Here is a 19,137-nt window from a genome sequence, read left to right on the forward strand (position 1 = left end):
ATAAAATACCCAATCACCTATTTAATTTTTACCCAGTTCTAATAAGAAAACAAAGCTGAATTCGGTACTAAGTCTCCTTTCATAAATATTTTCTTCTGCCCTGCATCTTCCTGGTATTTAACCTTTGGTGATCTAGTTTCCAGTTCAATTAATACAATTAAAAAAGAAGGGAGGGGGCGGGGAGAAGAAATGGAAGAACGTCCAACCAGGATTTATCCTTACATCTATGCCGTGATAGCTACAAGAAAGTTGCTATTGATCTTCTGTTAAATTACAAAAATAATATAAATTATTCACCAAAATTAAAACATAAAAAAAAGGAAATGGATGCTTTTTAAATTATTGAGTTGGACTATGATATAACTCATCCCCGTTTTGCTCATAACACCCATAATAATGTTAACCACCATTAGTAAAGTGCCAAATACGGCAATGAGTTTAAGACAACTCCAGCCAGCTCCCAAAATTGTTGCAGAAAAGACAAAGGGGATCAAGGTCAGCATTCTTCTAATGCAACAGCTAATCCATTCCTACGAACATGGTACACTGGCACTGGTGGATGTAAAAAATTTCCATGAAATATAAAATAAACGTAATTCCACACGATTTTCCCCCCGTCTTTTGGAGAGAACCATTTTGCTCTCACTGGTCTCAAGCCATTACATATCCGAGAGAGGAAGGGGAGGGAGGAGTTCAGAGAAGTTCAGGGTCAGCCAGTGTTCACGTATCCTGTCATCTTCGAACTCAAAGCTCAGGGCACAAAAACTCCTATACCACGCACTGAAACCTATATATTTTGGGTGTGCGTGTGGGGGGAGACCTGCAATATGTGTCATACGTGCGGAGGCTGCGAGGAGAAGAACTGTCAGGAGAACGCTGCCTCGCTTGAAGCGGTGGAGGCGGTGGGAAAGGACGGTGACGAATGCAAGCTCACCAAAAAATCCCGGCGGTGCTCACGGGCTCGCAGCCCCGACTCACCCCTCCGGCCCGGCTTCCCTGCGCTCCCCTCGCAGAGGGCTCAGCCTGCCGGAGCTGCCCCCCGGCCCCCGCGGAGCCGCTCCCAGCGGCCACCGGGCAGCGGAAATCCCCCACAACCCGGCCCGACCCTACCCGGGGGCGCCGAGCGGCCCTGCCCGTCCCCGAGGGCTCCCGGGCGGCCCCCGGCCTTCCCGCGGGGCGCTCCCCCACCGCTGCCCCCGCTCCTGCGGGGCCGGGCTGTCACATCACCCCCCGCCACGTCCCGCGCACCGCAGGCCGAGAGCCGACACCCCCCGCGAGCCGGACCCGCACCCCGGGGCCGGGAGACAATGAGCAGCCACCACTCACCAGCAGCGCCGGAGCTCCGCGGGTCCGGGGGCGGTTCCTCTCCCCCTTCTCCTTCCCCTTCTCCTCCGCCCAGGAGCGGTATCTGGCCGCCGGGAGCCGAACCCCTCCGTCCCCTGGCTGCCCTGAGTGCCTTCGCCGCCGCCGGCCGAGCTCCCTCCCCGAGGAAAGTCACTTTATTCCCCGCTCCAACATGGCTGCTCCCCCCGCCGCCGCAGCAGCCGCCTTCGCCTCGCCAAGGCTCCCCGCTGCCGCCGCCGGAGAGCGGCCGCAGGCCGTGGTCGGGAGCCTCCCGGGCGGCCGCTGGCGGTGCCGAGAGCGTCAGCCGAGCCGAGCCGGGCCGCGGGGGTGTGCGAGGAAGGGGCGAGCCAAGGCGAGCCGGGCTGGGCTGCGCGTCCCCGCTGCGGGCTGACGCCTCCGCCCGCTCGCACTGAGCCAGCCCCGCCGGCTCCAGGCGCAGGAGGGGCCGGGGACGCCCGGGCGCCGGCGACACCTGGCGGCAGCCCCGCTGCGCTGGCGGCTGCGCGGCGAGCCCGGGGGTCAGGCCGGAGCGCGGGGCCCGCGCCGCGGGCAATGCCTCGGGCGGGCAGCGGGGGCTGCCGCAGCGCTTCCCTGGGCCGCCCTCCCCGTTGCGGGGGACCCCGGCTGAGCCGAGCCGAGCCGAGCGGGGCGCTGCTGCCCTTCCCTGCTCTCAGCGGCCCTGCGCGGCCGCCTCCTCCTGCGGGAGGAAGTGGGTCTGCTCGGCAAACGCTCCCGGGAAGCCGCCCCGAGGCCTTGCCCACTGCTGGCCGACCGAGGGGTCTCCCTGAGCGGTTTCGGGGAGGGCAGGGTGGGAAAGGGGCGTTTGCTCCTTTCATTTTTTCCGGTTTCTGGCAGCGTTTCCTCTTGGGTTTGTGGGGCGATTTAGCTCATCTCTGAGGCATCCTCCTGCTTCCCCCTTCCCACGGCTGACACATCAGTAACTGAAGGGAAATCGTGTGGCTTTTTAGATCGATTTCTAACTCGTGTTTTTCCATATTTATTCTTGCGGTACTTTATTTCCTTTGTCTCCTGCATTCATGGTCCCTGTACTGTCCCTCTTGTCTGCATTGTGATCGTTCTGCCAGCACCAACTACGCTGCCTTCCTGTGCTTTGAATCTTTTTCCCTTCAAAGTGATTCAGTGTTTCCTCACTTCCCAGTGTTTTTCCTCACTTCTCAGCCCTTTCCACCCCCAAATTTCTTAGGCTCTGTGTTAATGAGCAAGACCTAAAAGCTAGTCTTGAGGGCCAGCTATTCTGCACTCTTGTTTTCACATTTCCACCACACAAAGAGCAAGATCTATCAGGAAGGCCAAATCTGAAGTGATTTTAGTGACATGGGTTTGAACTCCAAGTAGCAGATCATAGGTACACTTAGGCTGGAATTTGGCAAATTATTTTTTTTCCTTTTGGACGTCTGCTGATCCTCGCTGCCTGCCTGCTCTCTTACTTCTTCAGCTCAAGTTCAGTGTCACAGGGCCTTTGCCCACCCTCGTGGAGACCAGGGTTACTGACTGAATATGCCAGGTCACATCACAGGCTCTGAACTCACTTGCAGGTCTTGCAGGTATTTGCTTCACCCCACTGCTGTGACTGCTGAGGGAGGTCGAAGCTCCTTTGTTCTGCAAGCAGATCTGCATGTGCTGGCTAGGTGGAGACCAGCATATATATTAATTTGCAACAGCACCAAGCTCCTGATCTCGAGGAACTCCATATGCAGCTTATGCTAGCCAGTCCTTCTCCACAGCAGGGCCGAGTGGGAGCTGCCTTCACAGGAGCAGTGCCAGCTGAAAATTCCCCTGCTTCCAGCTCTGTTGACCCTTCCAGCAGCACAAGCAAACCAGAATACAGACGAGTATGTTTCCCAGTAAACAGAAGTCATTTGCTCTTGCCTAAAAAAGGAGTGCAAGCATGAAACCACTTCTTACATGCACAGAAATTCACTTTGCTCATACTAATGTAGACCTCTAGTGAAATTGGTTTAGGATAAAAAAGAAGTAAATATGACTCAGAAACAAACCTGCTGTTTCTACAGACAAAACATGATTACCAAGGTATTTCTGAATGTTTTCAAGATGTAGGATAGCTACCTTATATTTGCAAAACTTGTGGGATTTTTAATAACACAGGGAAAGCAGACACTCAAGCTTTGAACTTCCTGGTAATGCAAAGATACTCCTTACAGATCTCCTTTAAAGCTCAGGAACTACCAGTTCTAGCTAGACCTACCAGTTCTTCTAATCTTTAAATGCTAACAAGATGATGTGTGTTTTGTTTTATCTTATTCAATTTTAGGTAAGTAATATAATTATAAATGATAGTGTGCAAGTTTGTTACTATATACATGATTTGTGAAACAAGTTTATGAGACAGCACAGCAATGAGTGCGTTTATTGCAGCACATCCAAGTAAATGCTGTTCCATATATGAGGTACAGAGAGAAGGCGGAAGTTTATGCAGCCATGTTTTTAAGTGTTAAAAATATCAGTAAAATATGCTTGTTTTACTTGATACATATTCATGTTTGCTGTTGATACTTCGGTTATGACAGGAAAAGTAATTATGGCAAACAAAAGAAGAAACTAAAAAAATAAGCACTTAGGATGAGTAACCCTAGGGGTCAACACTGATTGCAGTGTAATGAGAGTATTTTAAGGTTTTCCACTTGTAATGGGAGAATAATTAGTTATTAAGAGGGAAGAGTTTGGAACAGTATAACACTTGATATCCATTTGGTCATTGTATCTGCCACTACTTCGTGTCCTCAGACTAAGATTTTCACATCTGGGCAAAAGACTGCACAGAAGCAAGACAGAGTGACAGACGTTAAGTTTGAAATGTAGGCACTGATTTTGATTAATTTTTCCCATAGGCCTGGTTTTATAGCTACATCTATTGATTTGTTTTATTATTTAGTGGATTATGTAGCAATCAATCATATTTCCATCTAGCTAACCATGATTATTAATATTTTAAACTAGTTTAAGATGGATTGGCTGGTGAGTGCAATAGGTCTGCTCTCTAAGCCAGTGAGAATGGAATACACCCAGGTTACATGGAATGAATTATTGCCCCTGGACAATCTGATGAAATCTACATCAGCCTTTAGAATATAAATCCAGCAGTAGGAATACAGTGCTGTCAGGGGACTGAGATTTCCTGCTTTGAAAATGAATCTACTGGCTTTGCCTCTGCATTTATTGAACAAAAGTACATGGTTTTCCTGTGACAGTAAAAGTATAGGAGTTAAATCAGTGGAGTTCACATAACGGCAGGTGGAAACCTTACAGAAACGTATGCATTTTTCACACAGTGTATGTGGAAAGCAGTTACTTTCCTGCCAAAAGCCAGGCTCAGGATTCTGTGTCACAGCATCAGGAGTCAGCAACCTCGCAGTCAGCCAGCAGTGTGGGAAAGCATTGTGCTAAACTACAAGGGATATGTTCATTTGCAGGGGAAAGACTGAAAGTCTCGGCAGGTTATTAAAAGAGGAAATGATTTTCAAATACAATATTCTGTTTTGAAATGCAATTGTTTTTTTCTATTGGATGCCAAAAATTTCTGAAGAAAGCAATATCCTCTAACTAATTGTATCTGTGCTCCGAGAAAAGAAACAGAGCTATTGTTCTCCTCACAGCAGGAGCTATTTTTATATTAGTCTATGTAGCACTCCTTTGTGTGATGATTGTCTTCTACCTACGCAAACTTCAATCCATTTAAAATAATCAAATTAAGATAGTTTCTTGCTTTCTTATATCAAGGTTGGTATTCATATAGAGTGTTTTCCAGGTTACTTGAATTTGGTACAAGGCCTTTAGGCTAAAAAAAGTAAAATTCTCTTACCTCAGTCAAAGACCAAACCCCTTTCTCTTTAATTAATGGAAGCAGGAAGTAGCAACAAGAAGGACCTTGCAAGGTCACCCTTGCAAGAAACAAAAGTTTTGTCTGCTAACAAGAGCTGTAGCCATTTCTACCACGAGTTCAGTCACTGTTAACTGGTCATTGACTTAGTTGCACTTTAATTTAGTTGCACTGTATATTTCACATAGAAAGAGGGAAAGCTGCTATTTGTTTTTGTAAACCTTGCTTTTTGCCAAGCAGGGAAGTGCAAATAGTGGGGTGTTCATTGAGATTTTCATTTTTGTAGTAATACAGGTGTTTGGAGACCAATCAACTGCTGGAGAAATTACCATAACTGGAAGGTCTGTGTCATCCTATCCATATTCCCTATCTCTATTTTGTTATTTATTACCATATAATTATTTGTAATATATGACATGACATACATATGACATATCATTGTCACTGTTTTCTTCCTTTATGTTGCTTAACCTTTTAGTTCCCATATGTAATTTCACATTATCCTATCAGAATGCTACTTAAATATTGTTTCTCATTTGTACCTTGTATTTCTTGTATCACCTTGTATTTCTAAATTTTGAAGAATATTTATCATTCGTGAAGATAATTTTTGTATCTTTACAAAACCAGAGTTGATGCTTTTACTTATATTTGGCATTTCTGGGACTTGAATTTACAAAATGTCTACCAGTTGTGGGATCTGGAGCATTGCTTTAGTGAAAAATCTAGTTTCATTACTTGTTTTCTCTGATTATTATTTTCTCCAGTTGGAGATTCCTCCAGCTAATGTAAATGAAGTCTTTCTATTAACTTCAGCAAGAGTCAGCTTAATCCTTGTAAAAGGATGTTGATAGCATGGAGATTTTTTTGTACAGTTCTGCCTGAGTGTGCAAACAAACACTAGGCACTCCTTTATTTCTCTACTACTGCTCTGAAAGGCAGGACATCCTGCTTTTCAAAACACAAGATATTAGGCCTACCTCAACCCAGTGCAATTACCATACTCAGATAGGAAATGGTTAAGTATTTTCTGTAGATTGTCTATAAATGAGGTTTGTGCAGTAGATGATAGGTCATTATTAAACCCTAGCCTAGTGATAGAAACTTTTTTTTTAATCTATATGTTGTTTACATTTTGTGTTGGAGAGTAAAACTGATGAAAAGATTTTGAGCAAAACAATGAAGATCTGCAGGTAATGAAAACTGGTCACTTGTGTATACACATCTCTGCCGCTTCTCCTTTTCAAGTCCCATTCATCGATACACTTCTCGCTTTATGAAATGTCCAGGGAAGAGACTCCTATTCTTCTCCTCTGTTTCTTTCATGCAGGTTCAGTGTCGCAGACAGAATAGAAAGCATCTCTCTTCTTCATTGCAAGTAAATTGCTTCATAAAAATTTGCAGTCATTATTCACTGAATTGATTAGAAATGCTATCAGTGAGTCTCAGAACGTTTGCACCATTGCCAGTTCAAAATACTTAGTGAATTTGAAGTTAAAGTACTAAATACACAGAGACTCCTGCAGTTACAAGACTAGAGGTGTCAGAACGAAGATGTTACTTTTTAATGCGTTACTGCCCTAGCTAGTTGCCCTACCCTTCTGCTGCAAGCTGTTACACCCCGAGGGAGAGGAGATGGGAACCATACCTATTTCCCTGTATAGTGTGGCAATTAGCTTTAACCACCAGTGAGGACATCGAGGCAGGTGAGTCAGATGCCTGTAGTGTCTACTGCCACACCTCCTGTAGGGATAGCACCCTCTGGCACTTGGGAGGGACAAAGCAGTGAGGTCTGTAATTTTTTTTTTTTAAATCAGCACAGGAGATCAGTCAGGCTTCTCTTAATTAATTTTTCCTGTCCTATGAATCCTCCTGCTTTAGGCAGCCATGTGTATATTCATATGGTGGTGCTAGATTCGGAAGACTCCAACCTTGGAAGACAAGTGAGAGACAAGAAAGGGTGGCATAAAAATAGAAGGATATAGATGGCAGCTTCATCCGCTCATGGTAAGAAATGCTGCGTCGTAGGTACCAGTGAGAAACCTTACATACCTACATATACATTTAAGTTTGATTAAACTGATAGGTAACCTATAGAATATTTCTGACACTGAAAATACCGAAGTGCATCTTCAAATGAGATTAATCGTTTTTACAGATAAGATTTTAAAGATAAAAAAAAATAGAGGTTACTCATAAATTCCAATTGATTTAATTGTGAAATTCCTCACTGATTTCTTTTTGCGTAGCTTACTTTGCCAAATCGATTGATCAAGTAAACTATTCTTTAAGTCAAGAATAGCATTTTTCAAGGTCTGTTTCAGCACAGAATAAAATAATGAGAGCTATAAACAAAAAAGAAGCAGGAATGCCACAAACCCCCACATATTTATTACTTGTCATCTGTAGAGTCTAGCTGTTACCACAGAAGCATGTTAAAATTAAATGCTGAGCTTTATTTAACATACTCATTTGTTCTCTCTTCCTTTGCCTTTACTGTTCTTATTTCAAAGCTCTTTTATTCACTTTACAATATGGCATATTCATGGTCATGCAGATACTCATAATCCACAGTAAATTGCTGTACAATTATACTTACCTTTCAAAAACAAAGAAATATTCAGTTGGAGCTTTTGTAGCCTTTACATAGGTGGCTATTACAGTTAGTTAACTATTTTGCAAGACAGATAATAATTTATAACAGTTTATAGACAATACAGAATTTAGGATAAATGTCTACTAGAAATTAGAAAAACAATAAACAAGAGGAGGCAACTATATATGTGAAATTCTATGTTAGTGTGATTTCACATCGGTAGCATTCTCATGCAATATTTTGTTTTGAAAAATTAATTTATCTTTTTTATAATTCATCAAAATAGTTTATTTTGCCCACCAATAAACTCTCCATAGAAACAGGCGTATCTTAGTAACATACCAAGAATAGAGTTCAGGGAATACACTGCATCCGTGTATACTACCCTTAAAGAGACATTTGTAGTTGTTACAAAAGAATGTGAGAGTTGTCTTTCTGCAATTGTAACAGACACAGCACTGCAATACAACATGCCTTGGTGCTTCGTAGGTTGATCTTGCACATGAGATGTGGGTCGCTTCTACCCACATTATTCCTTGCCCTTCATAAGAGCATATCAGCAAAGATGTCAAACTGCTGTCCCTTACAGCTGGCATTTTGTTTTTTTGGTTTGATTTTAATTGGATGCTACCTGATGAACTACATAAACACTTAGTGCTTTTGGCCCTTGTCAGATGAATTAAAACTGTTTTGACTACTGTCCCTGATTTTTTCCCAGTCTTTCTAACATAGACAAATCTTGAAAATTGTATCACTGGTGTAACCTCATGTGGATCTGCAGTTGCTCTGTAGGGCATTACTTTTCCACCATATCAGTCGAGCTGGGTGACTTCAGGTGACCCTAGCTTTACCAGCTCTGCTGCAGTTTTGCTTCTCTCCTTTCTGCTCTTCCATGTTTGCTGTAGCACACCTGTTTGTTCTCTGGCATCTTTGTTCTCTCTGTTCCTTACCACGCTGAAGTGATCCAAGGGAACGGTTACAATGACATTTGAGCTTCTCTGCAGGACAGTGTGATTATTAGCAAGTTGAGCATATGACTACACTGTAAAATCTGCATAGTTTAACCAGAGCTTCAGGGGAGAAGAAGCAGGAAGTAGAGTGGTGCAGGGGCTCTGTGTCCCTTACATGTACCTTACATGGTTGGTTGGGGCCATGCCATTACTTTGTCCAGGTAGAAAGGAATGAAGCATGATTTTCATCTGATTTTTGCCCTGCTCTGTAGTTGTTATTTGCTGCATATTGCCTGCCTTGGCTGGTATTCTTCTCTGCTTCAAAATAACCCAGGATGGGTATAGGGTAAAGGGTGTCCTAATCCCAGCCCTCCACAGAAGCTTTTAAGATGTCAAGCAATGGAACATCTCATCCTAGGTTTTCATTAAGGAGAAGAGTGGTTATCAGCTTTGGTCTCAGGCTCAGACTAACTGAGGGAATGAAAGCAGAGGCAAGATATCCATCTCAGCACACAGTTATTAAAAGAACATATCTGGAGGCAAAGATGAGGCCCAGGAACCAGGAGAAACCAGACAGATTTAACAAGAAATTTTCTTACCTACCGTGTAGGAAGAATGAGGCAGAGAGAAAGCATCTTGCTGATACATGGTTTTAAATTTTTTGTATTTGTGTAGTTAATCTAAATTTGCAGCACTAGCAAGTTCTCAGAATGAGAGACACACTTCTCTCAGTTCTCTTTGGCTACGGCATTTCCATGCTCAGGTCTCATGCAGCTGTTGGTCCTCACTCTACAGCCTGCACCATCTTTCAGCAGCCACAGTTCGCTTCCTTTGCCTTCCACATAGATGGTAAGGGGCAGGCCAGGGACCGTTTCCCATGTGAGAATGGACATGGAAAAAGGAATAAGACAGAGCACTGATAGAAAAGCAGGAAGGCCTGAAGTGATACTGAAAGGTGGTCTATACAGAGGGAACAGATTCAGCCTAAAGCAGCTGATCTCCTCTCCTAGGCCCTAGCAGAACCAACAGATTGCTCCCTCAGCAGCTGTCAAAGGCTGTGTCTACATTAGCTATTTGTTTCAAAGCAATAGGGCATTGTCTTCACTTACCATGTGGTATTTCAGTTCTCCAAGTGGTTTTGGTGCATACAGACTAAATTCCTTAAGGAGGAAATGAAAACAGCAGCTCTGCTTCAAATCTGCTCCGCATACACTCTAGTGCTAATGGGGATAAGAGCTTCCAAAATAGCGTGTGAGCTGCATCATCTCAAGGTCCTCTAGCACATACCTAACACTTTTCTTCTCAGAAAGCTTTGAAACGCATGTGTAGTGGAGGTGTTTGGCTCTGGTGACTGGGCTAAATATAATCCAGAAAAAAAAATAAAAATACATACCATGGAAAAATGAGGTGCCTTAGTATCAGCTGTTTTGTTCTACCAATCCATTCCTTATGTGCTGGATTACTTTCTCAAGAAAATACTTCCTGCTTTGCCTGTACCTTAAGCTGGCTTTGGGAAATGCCATATCTAACCTAAAAATGTACCTAGAATGTGTCTTGAATCTGATGGGGGGGGTGCCCACACAGTTTAATTACATATGTTAGTTCTTTAATCTCTAAAAACAGCTCTTCAATCTCTATTAAAGAGCTGATGTTGCTCATCTTAACTTGAATGGAAGAGAGACAGCAAAACCTGCCAGCAATCACAATAGTAGGTATGCTGGTACCGTAGCCAAGGATACAGGGAGAGCTGTGGAACTGTACCCCAGGATGGGTAAAGGCACACAGGCTGAAAACTGCACTTTGTAAGATGCCTACTCACCAAGGAAAAAAAGACAGCTATAGCTGGGTTAATAACTGTGACAACATTCTCTCCTAAATGGAAGCTACTATTGTGTCTGCTATGAGGCTGGAAGAAACCAAACAATTGTTTAAGTCAGAATAATGAATAGATGTAACAGTCTGTATTTACTAATATAATTACAAAATTATGTAAATTCTTAAATGTTGTAATTTTTTTCCCACTTTTCCTATGATTTCCATTTATTTATGAGCTTCTTTATTTGCATAGCTCAGTGGCAGCACTGATCTAAGCTTCTGCAAGTACCCAGTCCTCTCCGCTGCTATTGTCACAGTCAAGATGTAGTTACAGCTGCTCCCAGGAGCCATAACGTGCCCCAGTCCCTCTCATATCCTACAGTGAATTGAAAACATATTCTAACAAAATGTTATGAAAGGACATGCAAAATTACAAAGACCTTTTTTTTCATATGGAAAATTCTAGTGTTCTTTAGGAAGCTGCAATTTGTACAGTTTAATCTTTTTTTCTTACCATGTCAGATAAACCTAGACATTCTGCTCTCAGATGATAGCACATTTGGAGATCTGAGAGATACAGGGAGCTGCTGGAACATATTGCAGAAGCCTAAAGCACTTAGCAACAGAGAGAGTGTGGGATGCAGCGACAGAAGCCGGAATGTGGAAACAAGTGACATCGAGGTGGCTGTTTCAGAAATAAGAGCTTTTACTTTGTTTATAATTTCAGTAATTCTAAAGAACTTCACAGTGTGGGAGGTCACTGCAGTCTCTGACTCTGCACATATTCTTCTCTGTGTGACTGCTTTTCAAACGCCTATGCTAATTATTACCCAAGAGTGCTGGATGTATTAATTTCCTTTTGTATTTCCTGTTTCTCTCAGAAAGTAGAGAAGTAAAATTAAGATATTTGTTTTGCTTTAGTTTATCCTATTAAAACATACTCATGCTACATGCACCGTGAGGAGTTTTTTAAATGATAATGTCTTCTGGAGGGATACAAGTATTCACCATGATGATTTTTAGTGCTTTGCAATAGAAGAGCCTAATAGTGTGCACTGAGGTTGGATGGCAAATAACTATAACAGAGAAGACGCCTGAGGTGCTGACCAGGATAAACTGAGTTGAGATAAAATAACAACGTCTCCAACATCAGAGTGACTTTTAGAAGGGGATTCAGAAAGCAGTGTGTTTTTAAGTTCTGCAGGTCCTACTGAGGTAGAAAGGATGTGGAGAACTTTACTCACTAATTGCTGAAGACTGTTTTACTGAACGCATATGCATCTGCAAATGCTAAAATCTTCTTTCCCCTGAACAGATATCGTGCACATTAAATGGAAGGGCTGCACGGCTCTAGGGTTGAAACAAAGGCCTTGGGCTGTATAGGATGCTCAAGGAATTTGGAAACCCTGCCATAAATTTTGTATTTTGTATTTAATGAGGGTTGAGCTAGCCATTAGCTTGGATTTTCTTTTTCCTCTCTGTAAATGTCTCTTTTGGTTTGCATTATTCAGTAATTTAATTGTGTCTACTTTTGAGGTATTATCTATTGAAAATAATAGTCAAAGGAAATGATAGAGATGTAGTAAATTGTGATAATAGAGGTGATACAGAAATGCACAGAACAGTAAAAAAAAAAAAAAGAGGAATAAATTCATACACAGTAATGATGCCTGAGGAACTATTATTATTGAAATCTAACAAATTTGTCTACTCACTGAACAGTACACTGTAGAATAGCTACAGGCTGCTGTTGATATCCTTTAAGTTCACAGGTGACCTGTCATTGGGTAACTGGCCTTTTAAGGGGAATTGAATTCAGCCTAACTACTGATCAACTGTTTACTTCCCAAATGCCACAGTAATTTCAGTTATTAAAGTGCAGTAACCACCTTACACTGGATGGCAAAATAAAAAAAAAAAAAGTAAAATAAAATGAAATTAAATTTTAAAAAGACACAAAATACACTCACCAGACCAAAGCTGAGTAACAAATGTATTAGCAAGAAAGTTAATGAAGCAGAGAGACATCCTGACATCCCTAGGCTGTAAGAGACGTGTAGTGTAAGCATTATCAAATCGTTCAGGCTACAACAGGGTGAACCTGAAAAGTCATCCCATGACTCTTACAAAGAGCAACATCTTCAAGCCTTCCAAAACACACTGAGACCTCTTACAGCTCACTAATGCAGAGAAGACCATTTTGGTCTGAACCTCCCTAGGTCCCTTTGCTTAGGAACAACACTGAAAATATGTTTCACCATTTATAGCCTCAGGGCAAAACACTTTTCCTTGAGGACGTTTCCCACAGCTAGCTCCCTATCTGCAAACTTCTCAGGGACTAAGCGCCAGACAGTCTCTCTATATTTCAATGTCTCGCTTCCATATTAACAGCTACAGAGCCCCAGAGAGGAAGTATCACCTGTTGAGGAGGTTTAAAGACCTGAAATTCCAGCACCATTGCTAAAACATATGCCTTGACCTACTCCCACTAAATGTTTTTTCTTTCTTCCTGCTGTCTTCTTCTATTGCTCTCAGCTACTGCCTTTCTCTTGCTACAAGGAAGACCATTATCTCTTTATCTCAGATCTCTGCCATATCCAGCAAATATAATTGGCACTGTCAATCCTGAATTTTCTGACTCTAAATATGTAAGTCTGAAGCTTGAGGGAGCTCCACCTGCTGTGCGGAGATCTGTCCGACCCCCTCACCTTACCATTCAGCACTCCCACTTTCTGACTTCTACTCCAGCTGCTTCTCCAAAGAACACCTCAGATAATGGAAACTGTAGACCTTTTCAAAACAAAAACAACAAACCAAAACAAAATAAACAAACAAAAACTCCAACCCCCCAAACAAAACAAAACAAAAAACCAACTAACTAAAAAACCCTAAAACCAAAAATTAAAAAACAACACAACAACAACAACAAACAGGACAAAAAACCCCACCCAAAACAAAAAAAAACCCAAACCAACCAACCAAAAAAATGCAAAACAAAACAAAACCCAAAACCAACCTCACGAATTAAGACCCTTTTCCCCAGAAAATAAGCCTGGAACTCCCATTTCCCCCTTTTAATGTCTGAAGGCAGCCAACATCACTATCATGCTTGTAGCTGGAGTAGATAGTAGTCAGTGTTGCTGGTATCAGAGGGAAATTTGCCCAATTTTAGATCTGAAAAATAGAAGCTAGGGACTGCCATAGCTAAATTCATTCTGCTCTTTGCCCAAAAATCCTGACCACAGCAAACATATGAAAGTGAAAGTATCTCTTTCAGGAAGGATTCTGAAGAAGGTATCATTTTTTCTTTTTCAGGTATTTCCTTCTTCTGTCTAGAATGTCTCTCACTATTCCCCTGAGCAACCTTTGGAGCTGTACTTAAGAGATCTACTTCCAGCAGTGTTCAAGGCATGATTTCTTTTCTCTTAAGGGAAGACTGTCCTCCTGAGAATACCAAAAGTGAATACCATTCGCATGCTCTTTTCCATCCTCCAGAACTACAACAGAAGTTGTACTACCATCTACTACACTTCCTTCTCCCTGTATGCCAGATGCCTCATCTTACAGAGCCCTTGAGCCTTCCAAATCAAATTGCAGTCTCTGCATCCTGTTATCAAGTCTTTCCCATCTTGTCATCTCCATACTTTTATTTACCAGATCCTTCACTTTGTGCACCTGTTGTACTACGAACACTGGCCATTAAATGTGAACCCACATATGCAAAGTAGCACCCAAGCACAACTACGCAACATGATCCCAGATACACTGACTTCAGAGACAGACTGTTCTGGTACGTCCTTCTGCTGTAATTACATTGTTGTGGTATTTCCACACAGTTCAGCACTATGCCAAGTGGCTAAGCCTAATCAGAGCTGGCTCAGATACTGCATCTGATGTCAGATCAGAACTGGCAACAGAGTCATCTGACCTCTCACTGAAATGGGGATTTGGCATTATAGCACTGGTCCACTCATTTCCTTTTTTTCTTACACTTTCCTGAAAACATACCTGAATATTCTCCCTGAGTGTTTAGGCTCCTGTGAACTACAGATCATATAAATGCTGAGAAGTCAGAGGGGAGAAGCACATTCTTTGGAGTGTGCATGTGAGGGCTAGGTGGGTATTGCTGGGATAGCTGAACCAACAGCTGTAGCATAAACGTTATCCTCAGACATGCTTCTTAGTAGGTGTTTTAAGGAAATTATTATGGGTTCTCTGGAGGAACCGTGCATATCTGCAGTCTCTCTAGTCTCTCAGTCCCTGCAAATGACTGTAGTGAAACAGTGTGAACAGAGCTGTCTCACTGAGTCTTACAGTCTGAGACTGATCTGCTGCCTACCAACTGATCTGCCCAGACACAGTGGTCTCTGGCTTAAGGGCAGCATTTATAGGTGGATGGTCTATGGAGAGTAGCCTAGAAAAAATGGAAGCTCTTATGAAAGTACATGATGCATTAGAGTTTGTTATTTTAAAGAAATAAACCAAAGATATAAAGAAAAGGACATTGTAATTCCGGAGCTGGAGAGCACTTTTTATAGAAGAGCTTAATAAAGTGGTCCTTTTTTCTTAACTAAATCATGAGACAAACTACAAACCAGGGGCATAGGCCCTATTTGTAAACTTTAACCTCGAAAGTGATACCATACCACACACAATGCACTGGCATGTTTTGTTAGGTGTTTATAATCACTGCAGTTTTGTCCTCTGTGTTAATAGCATTGACAAGACTCTAAAAATCTTCTCTTTCACTCTTTAAGACAAACAGAAGATGTAGTTCTGTCACAAGTAAAAAATGCTCAACTTATGGCATAAAGTTTGTAAGCATTTCCCTCTCCTCTGTCTGCAAAGAAAAGTGGAACAGTGGTGCCTTAGAAGGCTGTCTTCAAGTAGAGATATTTTAAAAACAGCTCTCCCAAAATGACATAATTGTTTTTCATCCTGCTTCAAAAAAAATGTTGTTTCCCAATCAGCAAAGTAGTCTATGGCTATATTAACAAGGAAAACAGTGTAATTAGAGCAGATCTATACTGTGAAACTAATTCCACGACCAAATGTTCACGTAATGCCCATTTTGGGGGTTTTACTTTGAACTTGTTCTAGTCTGTTTCTAGAGACTGAATTGCCAGTACCAGTTGGAAGATGTTGGACATGCTCGTGGAGCGCACATTTCATTTTAGGTCCATTTAGAGTAGTTCAATTCACACACTCACAATCACTTTGTAACATGCAACAAGTGCAGAACTGGGGATACTTCAGAAGTGTACTCTTGATCACAACCAAATTGCTAATGTAGATGCATCTCAGACCTAAAAATTATCATGTTTTTTTTTATTATTCATGCTTGCTACCTAGTGATTATTTTTCTGATGTTAAAATCATATTTAAATTACCTTTATGCTAACTCAGATGGATGTATAATGCTTTACTTCAGGGAAGCTCTGTCTGCCTTCTTTAAGGAACCATTCTGTCAGTCTTATAATGGAATTATACAGGTACCACGTAACAAAATTTGCTTCTTTAAGGATAATTTATTAAGCAACTCTACTGCTAACAATACAGAAGAATATAATCTAGCTCATTTACTTTGATTCTACAAACACAAATACTACGTTTTTGTCACTAAATGTAATAAATATGCCAGAGTATATGAAATAGATCCACTGAGTAAAAAAACCAACTCATATATCCATACCTAACAGAGGAAGAACCATATGTCTACCTAAAAGCAATTTAGCTTCAAAACTTGCAACCAAAATTTCATCTACATTGGTGAGGCCAAGGTCTAACCACTTTTTATTATTGCATCAATTAAACATGGTAAAGGGCTGATAGCAATTTCTGTTTTTTCTAAAGTATCATCATGTAGAGAAAAGGCAATAGTTCAATTCTGCTAATTCAAAATCCTGAGGGAGAAAAGGGTGAAGTTTACAATTTATTTTTATTTAATCTTTTCACATGTATATAAAATGCAGAACAATCACTTGTTATTAAACATTAATTTTCTTAAAATTCCAAAGTATTAAGATAAAAGCTTACAATTACATAATTACATATATCATTTTTAAAAATAATATATATCAAAAGCTCAAAAAGGTTTATATTATTAGAAAGAATAAACTAGAAAAATTAATTACATAGAAAATTCTAAAAAGTACTATTGAAAAATATGAAAACTCAAAATAACTATGTGAAAACAAAGGTATTTTTTCTACTTTCTTGAATAAGTGATGCTTCCAGGCTGCTAAATCTCCTGGTTCAAGGTCAGGCTATTGCCCCAAACAATTTCTGTCAGCTGCTTGAAAAAACCTCAATCAGCAGATACGCTGACCTTGGAGTGAAATATTCTTGCGAGCACAAAACTATAAGAATGGAAAATGGAAGCAATGATGCCAAAAAGTTTCAAAATTCATACTGTGACGCAGGAAGAAACGGCCTGAACAGAAATGCATTGATCTAAAAATACTGAAGGGCAGCACCAGGTTATTTTAGGCGACCCTTTGTTTGTTGCCAATAGATAATTCCTAGAAGAGTCTATTTCAATCCTGTGAGTACTCCCAGACCAAATGCACAACAGAGAAAGTGTTATGATAAGGATGCATTTGGCTACTCAGGAGTTATATATACAAACAAGAAGATTTCTATTTACAGCATTTACAGCAGCTCAGAATTATAAACAGCAAATGTATATCAGGAGAATATGAATAAAAATGCACTGTCATACTTGGATTCAAGAGAATTTGGGAAGATCTTCAGAACTAATTTATTTCTTGGAATAGGCCATACTTACATTTAGTTTGTCTTGAGAATATTTATGAAATTAGGAAAATGCATTTTAAATAAAAGTCACCATTTTTTCCAAAATCTAATCTTGTTACTAGATGTCTACCTAGCAGCCAGCTTTAGCTGAATGTAGTTAAAATAGAAATAATTTCCACAGTCCTGCTCTGCCACTTCTTTGTTCATATTCCATAGAAATGGAATGTCTGTCTCTCTGCTCAATAAACTGGATGTTGTCTTTAGCTCAGGCCCCTCTCTAAGATTTTATATAGATAGCTAAGTGTTCTACTTTTTTAGTGTGTTTCTAAGATGCAGCTTCCATGCATATTACTAAAAATGTTGTTCAGACTTTCACTTTTTCATGATTGGAAGGGCTTTTTCAAAAGACTTCTTTTCTGTTGCTCTAACTAGCCTTAGGCATAGCTCCTTCACTAGAAGAACCCCTACAGTTTCCTGAGATTTGATGCAAGATCTTTGAGTGAGATGAGAACTTTCCTCCATGGTCTGTCTAGTGAACTGAAATTAGTACATCCTTAGACAAAACATTTACGAGTTCCTGGAAGTCTTTACAAAATAAGCTATATCAAATGATGTCTATTTGAATAGAATTTACTTGTAAACTGGAAAATATTTGTAAACTGGAAAAGTATCTTAAACAAATATAGAAAATAACATGAACTGTAGGCAAACTCTCTCATTGAAGCAATATTTCTATTTTGTAAAGTCATTAAAGGACTTTGATATATTCAACTGTTACCTCTGGTACTTAAGTCCATAAAGCAGATTTTAGAATCTGTCGTGTTTCAATTTAAATCTCTGACAAACTCAGACAGCTATATAAAAACCCTTCTGCATCTCCCTTCCCAAAGGGTTAACCCACTCAGTGCATAACAATACAACCTGAGTGGGTGAGTCAAATCTCACAGATTGTTCACACAAGTATTATACACTCCTACAACTTGGGGGGGGGGGGGGGAGATTCAGCTGAACGAGGTCACTTCTCCCAGATAACATATTTTCTGCAAGTCAACTGAGATTCATCTATATGCTTAAGAATATTTCCCTAATGATAAAAGGAAACTGAGAAAACCTTTTTGTAAGCATTCACACTCACATTAAAAAAAAATTACTTTTATATTATAACCTTGAAAGCTGACACTTCATCTTTACAGTTTGGCGCTGAAACCTTTCCTATGATACAATCGAACACAGTGACAACTGTCACCCCAAACTCGAACACAGCTCCAGAAGAACCTGGCACTTGCACAGTTCTCAGTCATTACAGTTCTTTCTCGTATTGATCACTCTTTTCCCTTCCTCTTACAACACTGATGAATTAGATCAGAAAAGAAGCTAACAACCGTTTTCAAGTGATAACTTAGCATTTTCCTTCTCTTAGCATTCACTTGCATTAAAACTGTCCTAGATCTGCTTTCAATATATCTTAAAAGACCACCAGTTGGTTGTCAATAGACACACACGCCTCAGCTGTTTGGTTAATCTATGGTCCAGAGTTCAAAGATCATTCCATTGTCTAACAAATTTTGTATACTGCTCACTGACAGGAACAGTTTTGGAATATTTTACAAATATGTGTCACTGTCTTAGTAAAGGGCTGGAACAGCTGGGTTTTTTTGAAAAGTTATCTATATTGTTTTCTAGGTAAGCCATTTCCACCATCTTTACACATTTCCCTACCTTTGCAATCAGACATTTATCTTAATTCAGGACATGTTTCTTCATGGTACAGCAAAAAATATGCAAATGCTGTCAAAATATGACAGTATATCTCTCAT

At 40.8% G+C, this 19,137-nt stretch overlaps 1 protein-coding gene and 1 long non-coding RNA gene across 3 annotated transcripts in view; one reads left to right on the plus strand and one right to left on the minus strand.

Annotated features, from left to right (window-relative positions):
• Positions 1-1,787, minus strand: part of CDK17 (cyclin dependent kinase 17) — a 91,834-nt gene extending 90,047 nt beyond the window's left edge. Inside the window, exon 1 of one of the 2 annotated variants that reach the window (XM_027887439.1) lies at positions 1,327-1,787. The gene's annotated coding sequence lies outside the window, so the exon portion shown is untranslated. The remainder of the gene's footprint in view (positions 1-1,326) is intronic. The other variant, XM_027887440.1, reaches the window with a different exon arrangement.
• Positions 1,788-1,976: 189 nt separating this feature from the next.
• On the plus strand, positions 1,977-5,748 carry LOC114059241. Its single transcript, XR_003571619.1, has 2 exons — positions 1,977-2,710; positions 2,801-5,748. It is a non-coding gene; the product is annotated as an uncharacterized LOC114059241 (long non-coding RNA).
• Positions 5,749-19,137: the final 13,389 nt, after the last annotated feature.

This window comes from Empidonax traillii, unplaced genomic scaffold (genome assembly GCF_003031625.1).
Source record: "Empidonax traillii isolate 1590-97213 ecotype Southwest subspecies unplaced genomic scaffold, ASM303162v1 scaffold210:size766637, whole genome shotgun sequence".
Lineage (NCBI taxonomy): Eukaryota > Metazoa > Chordata > Aves > Passeriformes > Tyrannidae > Empidonax > Empidonax traillii.